This window comes from Triticum aestivum, chromosome 5A, assembly GCF_018294505.1.
Source record: "Triticum aestivum cultivar Chinese Spring chromosome 5A, IWGSC CS RefSeq v2.1, whole genome shotgun sequence".
Lineage (NCBI taxonomy): Eukaryota > Viridiplantae > Streptophyta > Magnoliopsida > Poales > Poaceae > Triticum > Triticum aestivum.
Genome location: NC_057806.1, coordinates 664,890,459 through 664,910,229, shown reverse-complemented (window position 1 = coordinate 664,910,229; position 19,771 = coordinate 664,890,459). Strand labels below are relative to the sequence as shown.

Genomic DNA, 19,771 nt, shown 5'->3' with positions numbered 1-19,771 from the left:
CCGAATTCTAGTCTTCCAAACGTCATGCAAAAATTATTGGTAAACGTGATAATATTTAAATTGAGCCATCCTATCTCAAGTAGCCACTAACAAGGTACGTATAAAAATTGAGCTATTTGAAGTCAAGTGAAGATCTCACTGTGCGAGCGTTTGGGGTGGCCGCAGGGGTGGGCTGGTCCATAAAACATTCATAAAAGACCAAAAAGAAAACCAGAAACGGTTGTTTTCTTGAGTTAAAAAAAATACAGCACAATCTTTCTCTTTCTCAGTTCTTACGCCAGTCGCCCTAAGCATGCGTGCCTGACGTGTTTATACTTCACCCCCACCACATATGGCCCCAATTTATTTCTATGTCACGCCCCATTCAATTTAGTACGACCACCACATATGGCCTCTTTCTTATTTACCCACGAATTAGCCTCTTTCCTTATCAGTGCCCATGAATCAACCTCTCTCTTTTCTTCCTTATTTTTGCCACGTCCTTTTGATTTCCTTCCTTATTTTCTTCCTTATTTTTTTGCCACGTCCTTTTGTTTTCCTTCCTTATTAGTATAGCCCATGAATCAGCCTCTCTATTTCCTTCCTTATTGCTGCCACGTCCTTTTGATTTCCTTGCTTATAAGTATAGCCCACGAATTAGCCTCTCTATTTCCTGCCTTATTTCTGCCACGTCCTTTTGATTTCCTTCCTTATTAGTATAGCCCACGAATTAGCCTCTCTATTTTCTTCCTTATTTCTGCCACGTCCCGTTTGATTCCTTAGACGGCTTCGTGATACCCAGGAAACTCGAGGCATATATAAATTGGGTGGATTGGATGTAAGATTGCGAGGTGGGACTAATTTAACACGTAAATCAACATTAACTCGAACACATAACAGGAGCTAGATTGGTTGGCTGAGTTAATAAGTAGGAGGTCTAGAGTTCAATTCCGTTTACCGGCAATTATTTTTGCCTCGACCGCCGGGCCGCCAGAAACCTTAGATGGGCCAATAATTTGCCCGCACAAATTCATAACAAAAAAAATCGAATATCTGTGATGGCTTATTAGATATAACTAATACTATGACAACAAAAGTTGATGTGTCGTATTTATCCTTAGGTCTCAAGTTCGATCCCTATTGTATTCTAATGTATTTTTGCGGTTTTTTATTTATTTGATTAATGGTGTGCGGGTGGAATGGAGCAGGCCCAGCCGAAGCCCAATTAGATATTGTGGTCCAGGCCAGAAGCCTAAAGTCAGTAGCACGCAAAGAAAAATAGTACCTCGTACGGAAAAAAAAGAGGATGGCGGTGAATCCGGAGACTCAATCCGTGCTTTATTATTAGGGAAAGATATACATTTGTTGTTAATACATCTATTTTGTTTATTAAAGTGATTTTCTTGTTAATACACCATTGCTAGTTTTATAGTCATCAAATAATGGACGTTATCCATCGCGGTCTGCATTGATCGCATCCCTTGGACAATGGCAAAATTCTGCTCCACTTTCCCTTGTTGAAGTGATTATTATAATTTGGAAAATAGGTTATTATGGTGGAGTAAAGGAGAGTTCTAAACTCCTTGTCGTGCTCTCACAAAACAAAAATAATAGTATATCCTCTTCTTGTTTGATTCGACAATAGTGTATTTTACTATAAATCGATTACTCCATTAGCCTATTTACATATATTTAATTTGTGATGTTATTTTCCTATTCTGCCTCCTTTTGGTGGATTGGCCATGGTGGCAGTGGTGTATCAAAGGGAATGACATTAGGCTATTAGAAGAACAGGTATAATCATGCACAAATAGTGGTAAAGATTTAGTTACATAGATAGCCATCATCCACATGGAAGAGCGGAAAATTATTGTGCTATTGTAGCAGTAGTTGTCTTTTAGCAGTAGATAAGTATATGAAATATGAATTTCACATACTTTTAAGAAGTGAACATATCGAATAATAAATACATACTTCATGTGTGCAGCTTGTATAACAAGGGGCAAATACGTAAGAACATCCATTTGAAAAAAGGACGGGCAACACAATGCAAGCTTAGATAATCATGGTATAGCTTGTTGTCTTAGGACACAGATTATGAATATCGTAGATGGTCCAGAACATATGTATGCAAAGATGGAATTCTAAATATATAAGGATAGCTTCCTTGAACTTCAGGTCTACTTTAGCCATCAATTTGTTTACACATATTTTTTGAACATTGTAGGACTGGAATGACTTAAGGGGCCTGCAAAAGCAGAGTGAGCATTACATATATACTAACAGTTAATAAAAAGATGAACAATTAAAGAAATGGTTATTCTGTTTTACAAATGGTAAATATGCTAGTAATGCCAATTATTTAAATTAAATAAAAGAGACAGCCATACCAGTGAGATTATAATTGTTGCATGTAGGTAGTTTGCCTTCTCTTGAGAAGTGGTCATGTGCTGTTGTAAAATAAGTTAAGTCTTATTCATACATTAGATCTCAACCAATGGGCAAAGCAAACTTCCAAGTCCCTAGGTTCACCATCAATCAGGTTCTCCCTCAAAGAATGAGACTTCCTCAGAATATGAAATGACATTGACGAATCAAGCATCAAACCAGTATAGCAGAATGTATCACAATGCATATATTACATCATGATAAACTTGTTAACTCAATCAGATCTATCTAGATTTCTCTTGACAATTCGTGACATGTTGTATTATAGCAGCACGACAACTTTTTACAGAAAAGCTACCTCTAAACAGCAAAATGTTCTAAGTCTAAAATAACTTTGCAAACAAAGCAAGCAACTGGTTTATGTTGAGGTTCAGTTAGCACTTGGATGGAGCACATGACGAAATAGACTATGTTGGATTATATTTGCATGAAGAGATGAGGTGCGTCAGTCCTGCGAGTGAACTAATTACCTGATCAGCAGCCATGGCAAATTGTGCATTGAAGAATTCACCAAGCAAAATATGAGAACCAGCCTCCATGATCTGTCTGAATCAAATAGTTGACCAGATCCAGGATTGACAAACCCCTGTACAAATTGAGTTCGGAAAGACATTAGCAGAAAAGAATTGCTGAGTGGAAGAGGGAATCGTAGGGGAAAGAGAAAAATAAAGATAGTGGGCAATACAACCGTGAACCATAGCTGCTACAGTCAGAGAAGGACGGGAAGTTGCATATTCAGGCGCATGAAGTCAAGCAGTTGCAGGCCAGGAAAATAACAATGTATATCTCCACCAAAGGATGCAGGTGAACGGCAGCGCACATCAGTTGTCGTTAACACTTCCAAGAACTGATGATTCATCGCATCTTTCAACCCGTCAGATGAGATTCAGTCGTCTGCTTCACCGAACAGCCATAGGGCTGCTTCGCTTCTCCCACGAAATCCAAGTGTCACGGCCTGCCTCACCCGCATGCCCCGCGACTGAGAAGGTCGTGCACTCAATGGGGATCAGTCGCCGTGGCCTGCCTCGACTTTCTGAAAGATGTTGTGCTGCTGGACTGGAAAGGGTAGGCGAAGAGTGACAGGAAAGGAGGAATATATACAAATATATACGCGTACCTGTACTCCACGACATCGGAAAGGATCGGCAGCCGCCATGAATGCGCGCTCCAAAACTGAAGTGTGATTGCATCTTTAAAGTGTCAGCGGGGCAGTTTCCATCAGATGAGGCGTCACCCGCATCGTGCGCGCCACGGGATCCTCTCGCGCGCGTCAGCCGGATCCCCAAGGAAGATCGATCGCGCGTGCGTCGATTGGATCCCCTCGCAACACCCGCGTCGGCCGCATCGCGAGCGCCTCGATCCCCCCCTCTGTCACCGATCAGGTCCTTTGTATCGGGTGCAGGCCGATCCGTCGCTCTGGACCGTACGTGCTCGGTTAGTTAAGTGGGGTGGAAACTCCCAAATCGCCTAATCGGCCCAGTTAACCAGAGGGCTTCATTTCGGCCTGCGGAGCAGCAGCCCACAGGACAGCCAGCCCAGTTTTGCCAGATGCGGGACAGATCTCTTTAGCAGGAGAATCAACCTGTGGTTGAGTTATTCTCAAAAAAAAAAAAAAAACATGTGGTTGAGTTGAGTTGGTTAGGTGGACAGTGGTATCCCCAACCCACCAGGGTTCAAATCCTGGTGCTCGCATTATTCCTGGATTTATTTCAGGATTTCCGGCGATACGCTTTCAGTGGGAGAAGACGTTCCCGTCGACGACGAGGCGCCTACGATGACTTCGTAAATCTCAAGATGATATGCCAGCTCAGTCTCTCGGAGGTGCTCATAGGGGTGAGTGTATGCACGTGTATATGAGCGCTTGTGTCTGTACTGATGCTCAAAAAAAATCTCTTTAACAGGAGATCTGACGGCCAAAAACATGCAGATCATGTAAATGGACGGCCAGAAATGCGAAACGCTGAGAGGGCTCGCTTTAGGTGCGGTTATAATGTCTTTAATGGCATGTGGTTAAGGGGCCAATTTTTTTATGAGTACATGAGCAGGTTTTAGCCCAAATGAAGTGAAGCCGGGGTGGTTAGAGAAAATAAGAGTGTATAATTTATATGCTATCTTTTGCACATTGATATTTGACAATGACTATCTTTTGCACGTTCGAGTAAATAGGAACATTGCACCATTAAAAAGGGGTGCATGAGGAACATGAGTGGAATTCATGCATATATACATAACCCTACAAACACCCAAAATCATGTGCAAAAGCCCCTAAAGATACCCCTTTTAATCAGCTTGTTCTATGTGAAGAATCCTTGAGCCTCCAAACTTGCTTGGGGAAGGGGGGATTTGGCTTGCCAGCTCTTGCACGACCGAGATATATCCTTGGATGGATTTGGCGATCCGGGGCTCAGTGTTGGCATGGAACCTCCAAACTTGAATGCTATCTAACAGACATATTGATCGGGAGGCATATAAAGACCCCCCCCCCTCCCTCTTTTCCTGAGGGTGGGTGTCGACCAGATTTAAGAATAACACGATCGTTGACCACTTTAAGCTTACATTCCTCCCTCTCAAGCAAACCCAAATTCGATTTGTTGAGAGAAAAAGAAAGAAATCCTAAATTTGTGGTCTCACCTAGCCAACTTGACCCCCCCTCCCCCCCTTGATTTCTTCATCTTGTTCATTACTCTTGGGTTTGTAGGGAACGATGGTTTGTTTTCCTCCTAAAACTTCTAAGCTTGTGGATTTAGTTCCAGAAGTTTGTAAAGGTTTGGATGTCACCTCATTACCTCTACTTTTTTTGCGAGAAAACTCCTGATCTATTCATTTTCAATTATGGTAGTACAACGAACATCGGAAATAACAAAAATTACATCCAGATCTGTAGACCACATAGCACCGACTACAAACACTGAAGCGAGCCGAAGGCGCGCCGCCATCATTGCCCCTCCCTCGCCGGAGCCGAGCAAGACTTGTTATAGTAGACAGTCGGGAAGTCGTCGTGCTAAGGCCCCATAGGACCAACGCGACAGAACAGCAACCGCAGTTGATGAAGAGTAACGTAGATCGGAAGGATCCAACCTGAAAACACATGAACGTAGACGAACTACGACCAGATCCGAGCAAATCCACCAAGGACAGATTCATCGGAGACACACCACTACTAAGAAAGTTAAATTTTGTAGCCGCATATTCACCCATCCCCACCCTCACCCCCACCCCCCGCGCTATAGTCACCTTATATCATTAAATAGGGATCAGAGTCGGGGGCTCCTATGATAGGCTTCACCGCATGGAGAGTAGAAATGCCTATTTTGGACAATGACGCCGGGATTAAAGAGTTAGAGGCCAAAAGTGTTGAGTATGTCCATGAAATAAACCACCACCTTGGGTAATTCCGAAGGTGTTGAGGTAATCCTGAATTACTCAAGTGTAGCACACATGATTGCCATGCCTCTACATACAAAATCACTCATATAGGTAACATAGGCCCATGCTTGACGGTGCTCAGTATGCTCACTCGAAAGTTCTAATGAGAAAAATACACTTGTGTCTAGATTGGTCTTTGAAAAATGATGATGCAATGACACTAGTGGGGAGTAACTTACACTAGTGTCATGCATATGACACTAGTCTAAGTTACTATCTTTATAGTGCAAAGTAACATAGTAGTAATGTCATACATGGCTTCATTTATTAGCTTGTAGATTCATTTTGTATTGGAAAGCGCTATGTTACAGTAACATATTGTGTTACTACTTCTCATTAACTACTTGTCACATAAGCAAAAATTTCTTGAAATGCCCTATGTTACTAGCTAAGTTACTCCCACTATGACTAGCTTAAGAGCATCTCCAACAGCCACGCCAAAAGACGCGCGCGCGGAGTAAATTGGCTTTAGACTAGCCACAATGGATAGTAACATACATTAGTAACCTACACATATCCCTAGACTATGTTACTACCTTCATAGTGGGTAGTAACTTAAGAGTGATAACATGCAAAGATTCATTTATTAAGTTATAGACTCATATTGCATTGGCACATGTGATGTTACAGTAACTAGCTAAGTTACTACAAGTACCTCTCTCCTCATTAACTCATTGCCACATAAGCAAATTTGCTGAGTTGGATTCGAAGTTACTGTTGAAGTTACTCCCACTGTGGCTAGTCTTATAGCGCACGCGGGATGTTTACGCGCGCTCCAGCGGTGGCGCGAAACTAGCGCGCGCGGGAAACGATTGCGCGCGCGGGGGAAAAGGCGGCCGCTCGCGCGCTACATTTGGCGCGCCGCGTTCGGCGCGCCTATAAATTGCAACGCCTCCGCCGCTCTCTCCATCGCCCTTTGCCGCTCTCTCCGTCTCTCCATCGCCCCCTGCCGCGCTCTGCCGCTGACACGCCACCACCGCGCCACGATGCCGCCTCGGCGTCGGGGAGGTACGGGCTACCGCGGCGTCCGCGTGCGTTCGTCCGGCACCTACTCCGCCGAGATTCGGTCGAGCGGCGGCATGCGGCTCCGTCTCGAAACTTTCGACACCGCCCAGGAGGGCGCCGGCGCGTACGACGCTGTGATGTGGCGCCTCCTGCGGTCCCGTCAAGACATGAACTTCGCCGACATGGCGACGCGGGAGCGCGCACAGGAGTTGGCACCTTTCCCGCGACTTCTCACTGACGAGGATCATCGCAAGCACCGGAGGCGGGAGCATCGTCTCAGGCTGGCCGAGATGGACGAGCAAGCCATGGCGCTGTGGAGTCATCGCTTCCCGGAAGACACCAACGAGGAACAGTTCTTCGCCCAGAGGAGGGCGGGGAGGACGAAGAGGAGAGAGGAGCGAGCCGACTATCGCGAAGACAAGCGAACGCGAAAGGCGGTCGCTAAATACAACCAAGCGCTAGGAGATGCGTCCTCCTGGAACTCCGGCGACGAGCGGTTCCTTACGCCTACGCTCCGACGTCGGAGGAGGACATCACTGAGACAGAGTCCGAGTCGGACGAGTAGTAGTAGGAGAACTATCTACGAAACCGAATATATAATAGGAGAACTATCTACGAAATCAAATATGTAGTAGAAAAACTGAAATATAGCGCGTCTGCTGGAGCGGCGTCGGCGCGCTTTAATTTACGGCGACCGCTGGAGCCAGCGCACTGCTGCGCGCAAAAGCTGGCTAACCCGGCGCTGTATCGCGATTTTTAGCGCGCGGGCGCGTTGCGCGGTTGTTGAAGATGCTCTAAGCTTTGGGTGAGTCCATTCCACACAAATGGTGACTGTAACCCTGCCACAAATCAAATCTCCAATTAATAGGTGGACGCTCGGGGTTGAAAGACGGAGCAGGAACCATGACTTGGAAACAACACCCAACGAAATGGGGATACGGCCAGGTCCATCAAGAAACCCAGCATGGCCCCGTGCGTTCCGCTGAAACGATCAAACGGACAGTTAAAAACAGAGAGGGCGAGGGATTTCAAGAGCCTGAACAAGCCATGAACTTACAGCACGCGCAGGGAGATTCAGAATTACCAGGCCCAGCAGGAACCCATCCTAATCGATCGTATGGAGACACGGCCATCAGCCGCAGGAATGGAAGAGGCAGGCACAGGAGAGAGCCAGAGCCTAGAGGCAAGCAAAGCTCCCATGGCCGCTCCTCTGCATGCCCCTTCCACCGCTGCTGCTCCGGCCAAATTAAACACCCAAGCACACACGCCGGTGAGAGTGCTGCTTCCATCGGCGGGAGGCGGGAGCCTATTTGTACCCGGCCTTGGCCTCGCCCTCGCCGTGGTGCGCGACGCTTGCGATTTTGGAGGACCAAGAAGCAGCAGTAGTACAGGTTCAGGTTGGTGGCAGTACACAGGGGGAAGCTATGGGAGTACTACTTGGGCCTCCTCCTCGGATCAGGGAGGTGTACTGCAGGGGCAGCGCGCGGCGGGAGCAACGCGGCAACCGCGAGGGTTAGGGCATCTCCAGTCGCGCCCTCAATAGGGCCCCACAGGCCACTTTTTCGGCGTCGGCGCTGAAAAACGGTCCAGTCGCGTCCTCAGGACGCTGAAAATCGCCGGTTCGGACCTTTTTTTCGTCTGGCGGTCACAGGCCGAACCCGGCGCGCTGGGGAGCAGTTGGGGGCTCCGGCGCTAGGGAAAAGCACGCCTGGCCCACACCGACAGCGGAAAAGTTACGGTTTTCTTCCCCCGACTCGCCTCGCACCCCCCGCGCCCTCAGCCATCACTAGCTATATCCCGGCGACGGCCGCCGCCCTACTCCGCTAGATAGACATTCCCCGCCGGAAAATAGCAGCCCCTCCCACAGCAGCTGGGCGTTTCCGGCCGTCGTTTCCGGCCGCGGAGGCGCGGTTTAACGGCGGGTACACGCCCACCGAGCGCAAGGTGTTCGGCGTTTTGCCTGCCTCGGTGATGGACTCGGATAAGGAGGAAAAGCTCGCCACGCTGCAGGAGGAGGAAGCCGCGGCCGACGTCCAGGAAGAAGAGCATCTCATGGTGCTCGCCGCCCTCGGCCAGCTGCTGGCGAGCAATGAAAAGCCGCGGCGAGGTGGCTCGGCGCCGGGGCGGATGAAAGCAAAGAACCGGCATCGTCTCCAAGGCTACTGCATGCTCTACTCCGACTACTTCGCCGATGCTCCACTTCATGGCGAGAGAATATTTTGGCGCCGTTATCGGATGAGCCGAAAGCTCTTCCTCAGGATTGTGAATTTCATCCGGGAGTTCGACAACTACTTCAAGTGCAAGATGGATTGCACTGGCGCTTTTGGATTCACCTCCATCCAGAAGTGCACGACAGCGATGAAGATGCTTGCATATGGAGCTTCCAGTGATTCACTCGACGACTATGGGCGCATGGCCGAGTCCACCAGCATAGAGTGTTTCTACAAGTTCTGTCGAGCAGTGGTGGCAGTGTTTGGGCCATAATACTTGAGAACACCCAATGCGGAAGACACTGCTCGGATCCTAGCCCAGAATGTAGCAAGAGGATTTCCTGGGATGCTTGGAAGCATCGACTGTATGCATTGGAAATGGAAGAATTGCCCATTTGGTTGGCAGGGGATGTACAAAGGCGCCAAAGGCGGTTGCAGTGTGGTGCTTGAGGCGGTAGCCATACAGGACCTTTGGATTTGGCACTCCTTCTTTGGTATGCCAGGAACTCACAATGACATCAACGTGCTGCAGTGCTCTTCTGTTTTTGCCAAGCTCGTTGAGGGCCATTCTCCTCCGGTGAACTTCGAGATCAATGGGCACCAATACAACAAGGGGTACTACCTAGCAGATGGCATCTATTCGAGATGGTCGACATTTGTGAAGACGATCTCAAACCCTGCGGCAGGAGGCAAGAACGTCTGGTTTGCGAAAGTTCAGGAGGCTTGCAGGAAGGATGTCGAACGGGCATTTGGTGTGCTCCAATCTCGATTCGCTGTTGTTCGGTACCTCGCTCAGACCTGGTCCAAAGATCAAATGTGGGAGATTATGACTTGCTGTGTCATCTTGCACAACATGATCATCGAGAGCGAGCAAGAAGACCCAGTGTTTGACACTGAACCATACTACAGGCAGGGTCCTCTACCCAAAGTTGATCACCAGCTACCGGCAATTTGCACTGCCTATCTTAGTATGCGTCAGGAGATCCGAGACCCACAGGTGCATCATCAACTGCAGAAAGATCTGATTGAGCACCTATGGAGGCTCAAGGGGGGCGCCGTGTGATGAAATACGAGTTTTTATTTGTTGAACTATATAATTTGTATTGAACTATTTGTTGTTGTACTATTTTATTGAAGTATTTGATTTTTCTGTGATGAAATATATGATAAGAAATAATTGTGTTGATAATTGAACGCCGAGACACGGCGAAACCACGCCGAATATGGGTCTATTCTCGCCCATATGAACCCTTTATTCGCCGAAATTGAGCTGCAAAGTGGGCCAATTTCAGCGCCTGAGAGTGAGCTGGGGGCGATGACTGAGCGCAAAACCGTCCCCAACACCGATTATATCGTCGGCTCGCTCCATAGGGCGATTTTTATACGTCCTGGGAGGGCAACGGCTGAAGATGACCTTATTGGCCGGTCAATCCGCGCCACAGGCTTCACTGTCGACGACCCCGTTCGCCCGTTTCTTCTGCGTGCTGTGGCATGTGGTTGGTCGTACGCACCCGCCATTAATCTACTGCTAGTGCGTGTGTAGGTTTGCACCATGACTTCTCAAAGCTGCTTCCATGAGCCTCGCTAATCCATTGAAGCTGAGAGCATCTAAAGTCAGGTGTCCTAAATCTGAGCCCAGACGACCCGTCCAATCACTAATCAGTCATGAAATTTCGATCCAGACGGTACCTTAAAAGGGGCTCAAATGCTCGGACTGACCGACACCCTTCATTTTCAGCCCAAATATGAGGTGGATATGGGACACCCGGACGCGCCCGGCACGTCGGACTCGATAGCCTGACCCCACACCAAATTCATCCCACAGCCGACGGATCCATTTGCTCTCTCCTCTCTTCTTTCTCTTTCATGCCGTCCGTTTCGCAGCTCCGCCGCCGCTCCCGCTCCGCGGCCGTTCCTAGCCTTTGCGCCGCCAGCTCCGGCAGGGCAGTCGTCTCTCCCGTCCTTGCCATGGGGGACATCGTTATGCGCGATGTTATCGGTGGGCAAGTAAAAATGTCTTCGGGGTTCGAAAAGAATGGGGATGATCCTGGTCGACACAGCACAGCGACGAAGGCTTTGCCTATGTCAAGCTTCTTCATTGACTCACAACGCTTGGGTTCCAGTGGTATTCAGCCGCGACGACGGCTATTGCAGAATTAACAAATGACTCTAGTGTATTTTCGTCTTCTTGGAAGGCTTTTCTGCATTTTTATGTGGACACATGTTTACTCTCGACCCTTCTTGTTGGTTTCATATGCGTGTGTTGTATTCATCATATTTGTGGTGAATGAAACGCGTGGTTACCCTAAAAGAATGCTATACATTATGTGTGTAAATTGCACTAGAGCATGAAAATTGCACTATTATATAGTTATTCTTTGTATGCTACAAAAAATGCAATTTTAGTGCAAAGTTGTTTGCAAGTTTTTTCAGGTATTCTTATCATTTTCTTTCTTCTTAAAGTGTGTTGCAAATGCCACTAATCCATTCTTACTTAAAAAATTCATTATTTTGTTTTTTCAAGTTTTAATTCCATTTTATTCCTTTTTTATGGCTATACCAATTCCACTAATTCATTTCTTCTTAAGAAACTTTTTTTTTGCAAAAAACCACTATGCCTATATAGATCTTCATCACCAATTTTTGACAGAGAGTTTTGACAGAAAAGTTGCCTCTGGAGTAAGCATCCATCTTACACGATCTTAAGACATTGGATCCAAGCATCTTAAAGCACATGTTAGACAAAACATCGCACAAGAACACTGTCCCAAGAGAAAGTCAGACATCTGAATATATCGAGTTCATTACAGCTCACAGAAGAAGGGTCAATTTATTCTGCCCGAATCCTGTCTTATATAAGAGCACCAAGCCACAAGATCGGTGAGCAATCTCGAAATGAATGAAACACAATCCAGCTGGTACATATTATAGACGGAAAAAAATTGATACTCCAAAAAGGCTATTTTTGGGGTGCTAATTTTATTTTATTTTCGCCAAGACCTCCATGAATGTTATTTTGCAATGAAACTTTCTAACCATTGAAAACATTTGTCAAATGTTGGCACAAAAAAATTCACATTAAAAAACATTTTGTTTACGGATTTTACTGTTCACTCGAGCTCATATGAGATTGAGCTGAGAAGGGCACAATGAGCTATTTTTTTCAGGAACATGAGCATGTGAGAAATCTTGCGAAGAAAGATTTCACGGGGAGATTTATACTTTTGATTTATATACACATGTGCCGAAATGTATTTAAAAACAAAATCTTTTGGGATTTATTTTCGGAACAAAGATTTTGCGGGGAGGATATATTTGATTTACACGGATGTGAGGAAATTTCTACAAAATAAAATCTTGTTGATTCACATGCATATCTCTCAACAAAACTTTCCAAATATTCCATTGGCCTTTGGCTATAAAATGAGGCCTCATCCCTCTCTTCTCCTCAGACGGCGCGCACACACAACTTACTTACGTCTGTTTAGAACCGAGCGTCGCTTGGTTGGCTAGCAGCCCACGCTCACAGCCCACTCGGGTTCGACTCCGCGCAACATGCTCGTGCTTGCCTCTCCCGTCCTGTCTGGTATCATTTTCCCCTTATATCTCTTTTTTTGGATTTCATTTTTTTAGAGCGCCCATACATACACGCATACACTCATCTCTATGAACGCACACATGCACACCCTACCCCTATGAGCACCTTCAAGAGACTGAGTCGTCATGTCATCTTGAAATTTACGAAGTCATCATAGGCGTCTCATCATCGACGGAAACACCTCCTCCCACTGAAAGCGCATCGCCGAAAATCCTGAAATAGATTCAGAAATAATGCGAGCACCAGGACTTGAACCCTGGTAGGCTGGAGATACCACTGTCTCTCCAATCATCCAACCATAGGTTGGTTCGCTTTTTTGGTTCCATTTCTATGGCTCGTGTGGGCTGTAGAAGCGCCTTCATTGGCTGCAGGAGAAAGCCCATGAGCTTGTTGTCTTTAGCCGCGTCGTGCTCTGTCTCATGATGTACTGCCATGAGAAGGAGGCGACTAGGCGACTAGGTAGGCGACTGCGCAAGCTCCGCGCCGCCGGCCACTCCGGCCACGGCGGCCACCTTCCCGTCCGCTAGCATGCGGGCTCTCTCTTCGCCGCCATCTGCTTCGGCGGCGACGAACACCGCTTCGCCACCCTCCGCCATCTTGGGCGGTGGCCGATGCTCGCGGGCTTCCTTGTCGATTTCGGCACCTCCCAAGCCCGTCGGCGTTGGGCTTGCGGTCGCCACCGCGGGCGCGCCGCGGGTGGACGGCCTAGAGCGGCTGCCACCCTCGGTCTCGATGGCGGCGGGCGACGACTTGCGGCTGGCCACTCCGTTCAGGCCGGGGTTCCTTTCCGCATCCACGCCGGATATGCTTCGTCGCTGTCAAGTTGGGCCGTTCTCCCAGTTCTTGCGGACGCCAGGCGATGCTCTCCTTCACTACGCGCTGACGAACTTCTCCTCGCCGGTATGTTTCCCCATCGCTCCGGCGCCATCTTCGGCGACTCCGGAATCGATTTGGGTTCAAGTGTTGCTGCCTTCTTCGGCGCCGCACGTGGACGCCATTGCTTTGTTGCTTAAGTCTTGGTTAGGCTCTGCTTTCGAAACTCCTTGTGTTCGTCAGTCTAGCCCCTGCTTATTCTCGGTTTCAGTTGCTAGTAAGCGCATCGCTCAGTTTGTATTATCTCTGGAAGGGATTAACTATAGTGGCATCGTGGTTACCTTCCACGCGGTACCTCCTGCTGACTCGGCTGTACCAAAGCGCTTCTTCATTGCTCCTTGTCCCCTTGTTGTGGGCTCTACCTCCCCACATCAGCTTGCTGATGCTGATGCTGCAACCAATGTCGACTCTCCGATATCTGCAAGCTCCTCCACGCGCGCTGCGGCAACTGCCCATGGTGACAGCCTCCTTGGCCCGACATGCCGCCCATGCTCATCGGCCTCCGTTCCGCTCGGCTCGGAGCGCCCTCCATGTCATTCTGACCTTGCTTCAGCTCGTACTAGGCCCCCCGTGACGACTCTCTCGTCCCTGGTCTATTAACCGCTGTGCGGCCCGACGCGGCGTGCCTGATTCGCGCAGTAAAGCCTGCCTCGCGTGCTCGAGTTCTGGACGTGCTAGCTGCTGGAGTGCTGCCAAGGCCGGCAGGCCCGCTGCCTTGGCTTACCTACGATGCCATCACCCCCGACGTGCTAGCCTGCATGGCTCCCAGCATGCACCCAACCATCTGCGGCCACGTGTCCAAGCCCATCAAGCGCAGGAGATATCCCTTATTAGATCTATTCGCCCCTGGAATCCTGCCAAAGCCCGCGGGCCCTTTGCAAGGGTCAACCTCAGCCTCCTCGCTGCCCCCCTCGTCTGCGCGAATACGCCAAGCAATCGACTGCTCACGGGATGTGACTACGTCGAAATCGAAAACTTTTCATCGCTCTGCCGGCCGTCTCCTCGCCCACCGAGCGCTCTGCCCTCCCAGCCCACTGGCCCACCACAGGTTTCGTACGCTCGTGCCCTCGCCTCCCCTCCTTATAGCATGCAGGCTCCTCCTCGACCGCCATCACGCTCTATCTCTCCTCCAAAAAACCCTAACTTCATGAAACGCTGCCATCGCTGTCTAGCTCTGGATCATCAGGTCAAGGACTGTAGAGATCCTATCCGCTGCCGCCGCTGCTGGCACTCGGGACATACCCAACGCCATTGCCTCGCTATTTTAACCCTCCCCCCCCAACCCGAGCATCTCCTCATCCCACTCCCTCAGCTCTCGCTCTCCCTCTCCCTTGAGCACCTCGCCCTCCTCACCTACCCTTGCGCCTGCACCACAACACTTACCAATGGCGGATTTCATCCCCGTTCCCATCGTGATCTCCTCCTCCGAGGAAGAAGAAAACACGTCCCCCACCCAAAACTCCACCCCTCCCCGTGTTTTTGCCTTCCCGGAGCAAGTGGACGCAGCTGAAGTTGATGAAGATGAGGAGGAGGATCCTGAGGAGGTTGAGTTTGAATCAGGGGAGGAATCCACTGATCCGGATTCAATCCCTTCTATGTTTCCTCCTTCACCGCCAAGGCATCGTCGCGAATTCTCCAATGTTTTCATGCCTTATGTTCCTCTTGAACACTTTCAAAACCTTGCCCTCGCCTATGTCAACCCACCACACCCTTCCCCACAAGCCATGATCCGTAGGGCCTTGCAAACTGGGGGTGGAGACCCTCAAGTGGCTATTAGGGCTTCATCCCAAGGTGCGGGCCTAGTCATCTTTGGCTCGTCTTATGAAAGGGAACTTTCTGTCCTCTCTACCCCCTTCCACTGCCCAATCTACTCTGTCCACCTGGTTCGCCATGATGAAACGGACAATCGCTTCCTTTTTCGCCTTGGCACTGTCTCTGCCTTGAACTTAGAGGATTTCCCCATTGAATATTGGTTCCCTGATACTATAACCAACTCTGTCGTCCCTTTCGCTTGCCCTATCCAGATTGATCCGGTGTGCCTTACAGGGGTTGACTACTCGGCCGTTTTGATCTCTGTCAAAAGCCGCACCCTCACTGATGTCCCTCACTCTATCACAGTTCACGGCTTCTCGGGCCTTGGTGCTATCGCCTCGGTGTTGGTCGTGCGCTCCGAGGAGCTGCCACCAGACCCGTCTTTCCCTGTCGCCACCGACGACGACGATAACTCCAACGGTGGCGGGGGGGACGATGACCACTATGGCGGTGGAGGGGGTGATTTCCCGGCCGGGATGGATGCGGACTTGGCGCCTCCACCGCCGCCGCCCTCGGATATCCACCATCCGGACCGCGTCGTGTAGCTTCCGGGTGGGGCGACCATGATGGCCAATCACAAGCCCCTGGTCGTCGCGATGCCGCTCGACGCCCGCCCCAAGTCCGTCGACGTCAAGCTGTTCGCTGGCTTCTACGACGTCCGCGTCACCGGCCAAAACGGCGAGAGGGGCTTCTACCACATCCCTATGCGTCCCGCTGGCTCACCTCGCCTTGTGGTGGCCAATCTTGCTGCATGCTCGATTGGCTATCTCAACAGGGTGGGCACGGTGGGTGAGGCGCGCAAGCCGATGACAGACGCCGACGTGTTCTGCTCGGACTGGCGTGGCCGCAGCTTCGGCCACGTCGTCTCCGGAGAGGACAAGGTCATGGAGGCCATTGAGCTGTTCGACTCCAGCGCACCACTGTTCCCTGTCGACGCCCCTGCTCCTGCCCTGCTGATTCAGGCGCCGCCGGAACCTGCGGTCACCGCGCAGCCGCCTACTGTTGTCACCTCCGACCTGCCTCCTCCTGGCAAAACAACCATCGTCTACACCCGCCGGAGTGCTCGTCTTAAGGCTGCTGAACAGCCAACCCGTTTCACCATGCTTGAGAAAGCTACCCTGCGCAAGAAACAGAAGTACGCTGACCACCCTTCGGCCCCTTCCAAGGGCCTGCTGCCGGCAGCTGAGCTGCTGGAGCTGGCCACGGAGGGAACTCCTCCTCTTCCGCGCAAGGACGTGCTGCAGTTTGCGGACGCTTGCGGCATCCCCGATATCGACCTCAACAAGGTGGCCCCGGAGTTTGACGATGTGTTACGGCCTCTCTCCTCGCGGCCAGCCGCGGTGCTACTTCAGGCCATCTTCTCCTTGCAGCTGCGACTCCCCTTCCGGTTTTAGTTTCAGCTCCTTCGCCTTGCGCCTCTACGGCTTGCCTGTTGTATCCCCCCTCTTTTTTATTTTATGCGGCTTAGACCCTGCTGTCGCTGGTTGTGTTGCTACTTTTTGTGTGGGTGCCTTGTACGCCTCTGGTCCTTATTTCCCTTCATCCCTGTTTCTCAGTGTAACCGTGACATTGAATGATCTCTGCTACCTTTCGAGTTACCTTTCTGTTGTTCTCTCTTGTTTCCCATGAATAGTTCAATCAAAATCGCTTCGTGGAATGTTCGAGGCTTAGGGAGGCCAAACAAGTGCACTGACATTAAAAAAGGCCTTCAATCAGCTTCGGCTTTGATTATTTGTTTACAGGAAACAAAACTTCAGGAAATATCATCTTTCAAAGCAATCTCTTTCCTTCCTCTCCGTCTTCGATCTTATCATTTTCTGCCTTCTATTGGTGCCTCTGGTGGGGTCCTAACTGCGTGGGATGACGCAAATCTTGAATGCACTAAAGTTCAGATTGATCACTACGCTATCTCTTGTTGGTTTTCCTTTCGTGCGAATGACACTTCCTTTGTGGTGACAAATGTGTACGGACCTTGTGACCATGCTACTAAATCAGATTTTCTAGACTCTCTCATTCCGCTGTCTCAAATGATTAATTGTCCTTGGACGATTATGGGGGACTTTAACCTTGTTTTAAGACCGTCCGACAAATCTTCAGCTAATTTCAACGCTAATGAAGCCAGCATTTTCGCTTCTGCAATCAACTCCTTGCACCTGCAGGAAGTTCCTCTCTTAGATAGGCTCTACACTTGGTCCAATCAACAGGACAACCCGATCCTTGTTCGCTTAGACAGAACTTTTGTAAACTTAAATTGGACCAATCTGTTCCCTGACTCAACTCTCTCATCCCTTGCACGCACTACCTCCGACCATGTTCCCATCCTTCTGACGGCTACCACCGATATCCCCAAACCTTCAATTTTCCGTCTAAACAACCACCTGCTTTCAAACCCCTCTTTTGTTCAGCAAATCGCTTCTAATTGGACAAGTGTTGGACCAAACCATAGATCGTTGGGATCTGCAGGCCGTATCTGCCTGAAACTAAAACGTACTCGGAATATGGCAAAAAAGTGGGTAGTCAACGCTAAGGCGCCTAGGCAGCATGCTACAAACTGCACTACGATGATTTCTGTACTTGACAAACTTGAGGAGGCTCGCCCTCTTTCCTCCCTAGAACTTAAACTGCGCATTGCAGTAAAAGTCGCCTTACATCGTCTTAACAAACTTCTAGCTGCGTACTGGCGCCAGCGAGCAAAAATTAGAGAGTGCACTCTCGGAGACGAAAATTCAGCTTACATGCATGTGTGTGCTTCTGTCCGTTTTCGCAAAAATAAAATTCCCAGTCTGCATGTCAATGGGACGGACGTGACCTCCCATAATGGAAAAGCTGCCGTGCTGCACGACTACTTCAGCTGTCTACTAGGAACTCAAGCTCCATCTGTAATTAATTTTGATCTCGATAACCTCTTGCTTGGCTCTAAACTAACCACTTCTCAAGCTCTGTCGCTCACTAGGCCTTTCTCTCTGGACGAAATTAGATTAGCTATTCTGAGCATGAACATAAATGCGAGACCAGGGCCGGACGGCTTCGGACCAGCCTTTTTTAAAGTTAATTGGGATCTTATCAAGCTTGACTTGCTCAACCTCATGAATGATTTTCATAAGGGCTGCGCGGAGTTAGCCAGGATCAACAAAGCCTTCATTGTGCTTCTTCCAAAAAAAGTTGGAGCTACGACCCCCGACAACTTCAGGCCGGTTTCCCTGCAAAATTGTGTCATCAAGATCAGCTCAAAGTGTCTGGCCACTAGAGCTCAACCTTTTATCTCCTCAATCATTCACCAGGACCAATCCGGTTTTATTAAAGGGAGAGGTATCGCTGATAATTTTTTATATGCTGCTGATATTGTTCAAACTTGCTTCAAACGAAAAAAATCGGCTATCGTTCTAAAACTAGACTTCCGCAAGGCTTTTGACTCCGTGTCTTGGGCGGCCTTGTCTGCCATTATGAGAGCGAAGGGCTTCCCGCCGGTGTGGTGTGATTGGATTCATAATCTTAATCAGACTAGCCAGTCGGCTGTGCTCCTTAATGGTAAACCTGGCCCATGGATCAACTGCAGACAGGGGCTTCGCCAAGGCGACTCGCTCTCTCCTTATCTCTTCATTATTGTAGCCGATGTGTTGCAACGTCCGATCCTTCAGGCATCCGCTAATGGCCTTCTATCTCACCCGATCGATCCGAGCATTCCTTGCCCTGTTCTACAGTATGCTGACGACACCCTTATCATTCTGCAAGCTGACCATGACCAACTTCAAACTCTAAAATCTATCCTTCTTGAATTCTCAAACGCCACGGGTCTGGTGATTAATTTTCACAAAAGCACGTTTGCTCCCATTCATGTTGATCCGGATCTCGCATCTCAACGTGCAGCTAGTTTTGGCTGCGCGGTTGCATCGTTCCCTCAATCCTACCTTGGCCTTCCCCTCTCCACTCACAAATTAAACCTAAAAGATTTATTCTTCATTATTGACAAGATTGATCGTCGTCTCGCGGGTTGGCGAGGTGTTCTCCTCACCCTAGCAGGCCGTGCTGTTTTGGTTAGGACAGTGCTTAGAGCCTTACCAATCTATGCCATGACCGCTCTCCTGCTTCCTATGGGTATTGTCCAGAAAATCGATAAACGTTGTCGGGCCTTTTTCTGGGCGGGTCAGGATAAGGTTTCGGGCGGACAGTGTAAAGTGGCTTGGGAATTTGTATGTGCGCCGTTCTCTCGAGGGGGTCTAGGTTTTTCTTCTCTGCACCACCTAAACTCTTGCCTACTGCTTTCCCACCTAAATAAGCTTCACTCAACATTTGCTTCTGGGGCTCGCTCCCACCTTGCTGTCAAGTATGGATGGTCAGATAACCGGGACCTTGATACTCCTCACCCTTTTGAATCTAGCGTTTGGCATGATATGGCCAAGGGGCTTGAATTTTTCCGTTC

General features: G+C 49.2%; 1 long non-coding RNA gene across 2 annotated transcripts; it reads right to left on the bottom strand.

Annotated features, from left to right (window-relative positions):
- Positions 1-1,958: 1,958 nt before the first annotated feature.
- On the bottom strand, positions 1,959-3,797 carry LOC123108288 (uncharacterized). Of its 2 annotated transcripts, XR_006451868.1 has the most exons (4): positions 3,116-3,797; positions 2,898-3,013; positions 2,370-2,429; positions 1,959-2,227 (listed from the first exon to the last, which is right to left on the bottom strand). It is a non-coding gene; the product is annotated as an uncharacterized lncRNA (long non-coding RNA). The 2 variants fall into 2 exon arrangements; XR_006451867.1 differs by having other exon boundaries at positions 2,898-3,796.
- Between the last annotated feature and the right edge of the window lie 15,974 nt (positions 3,798-19,771).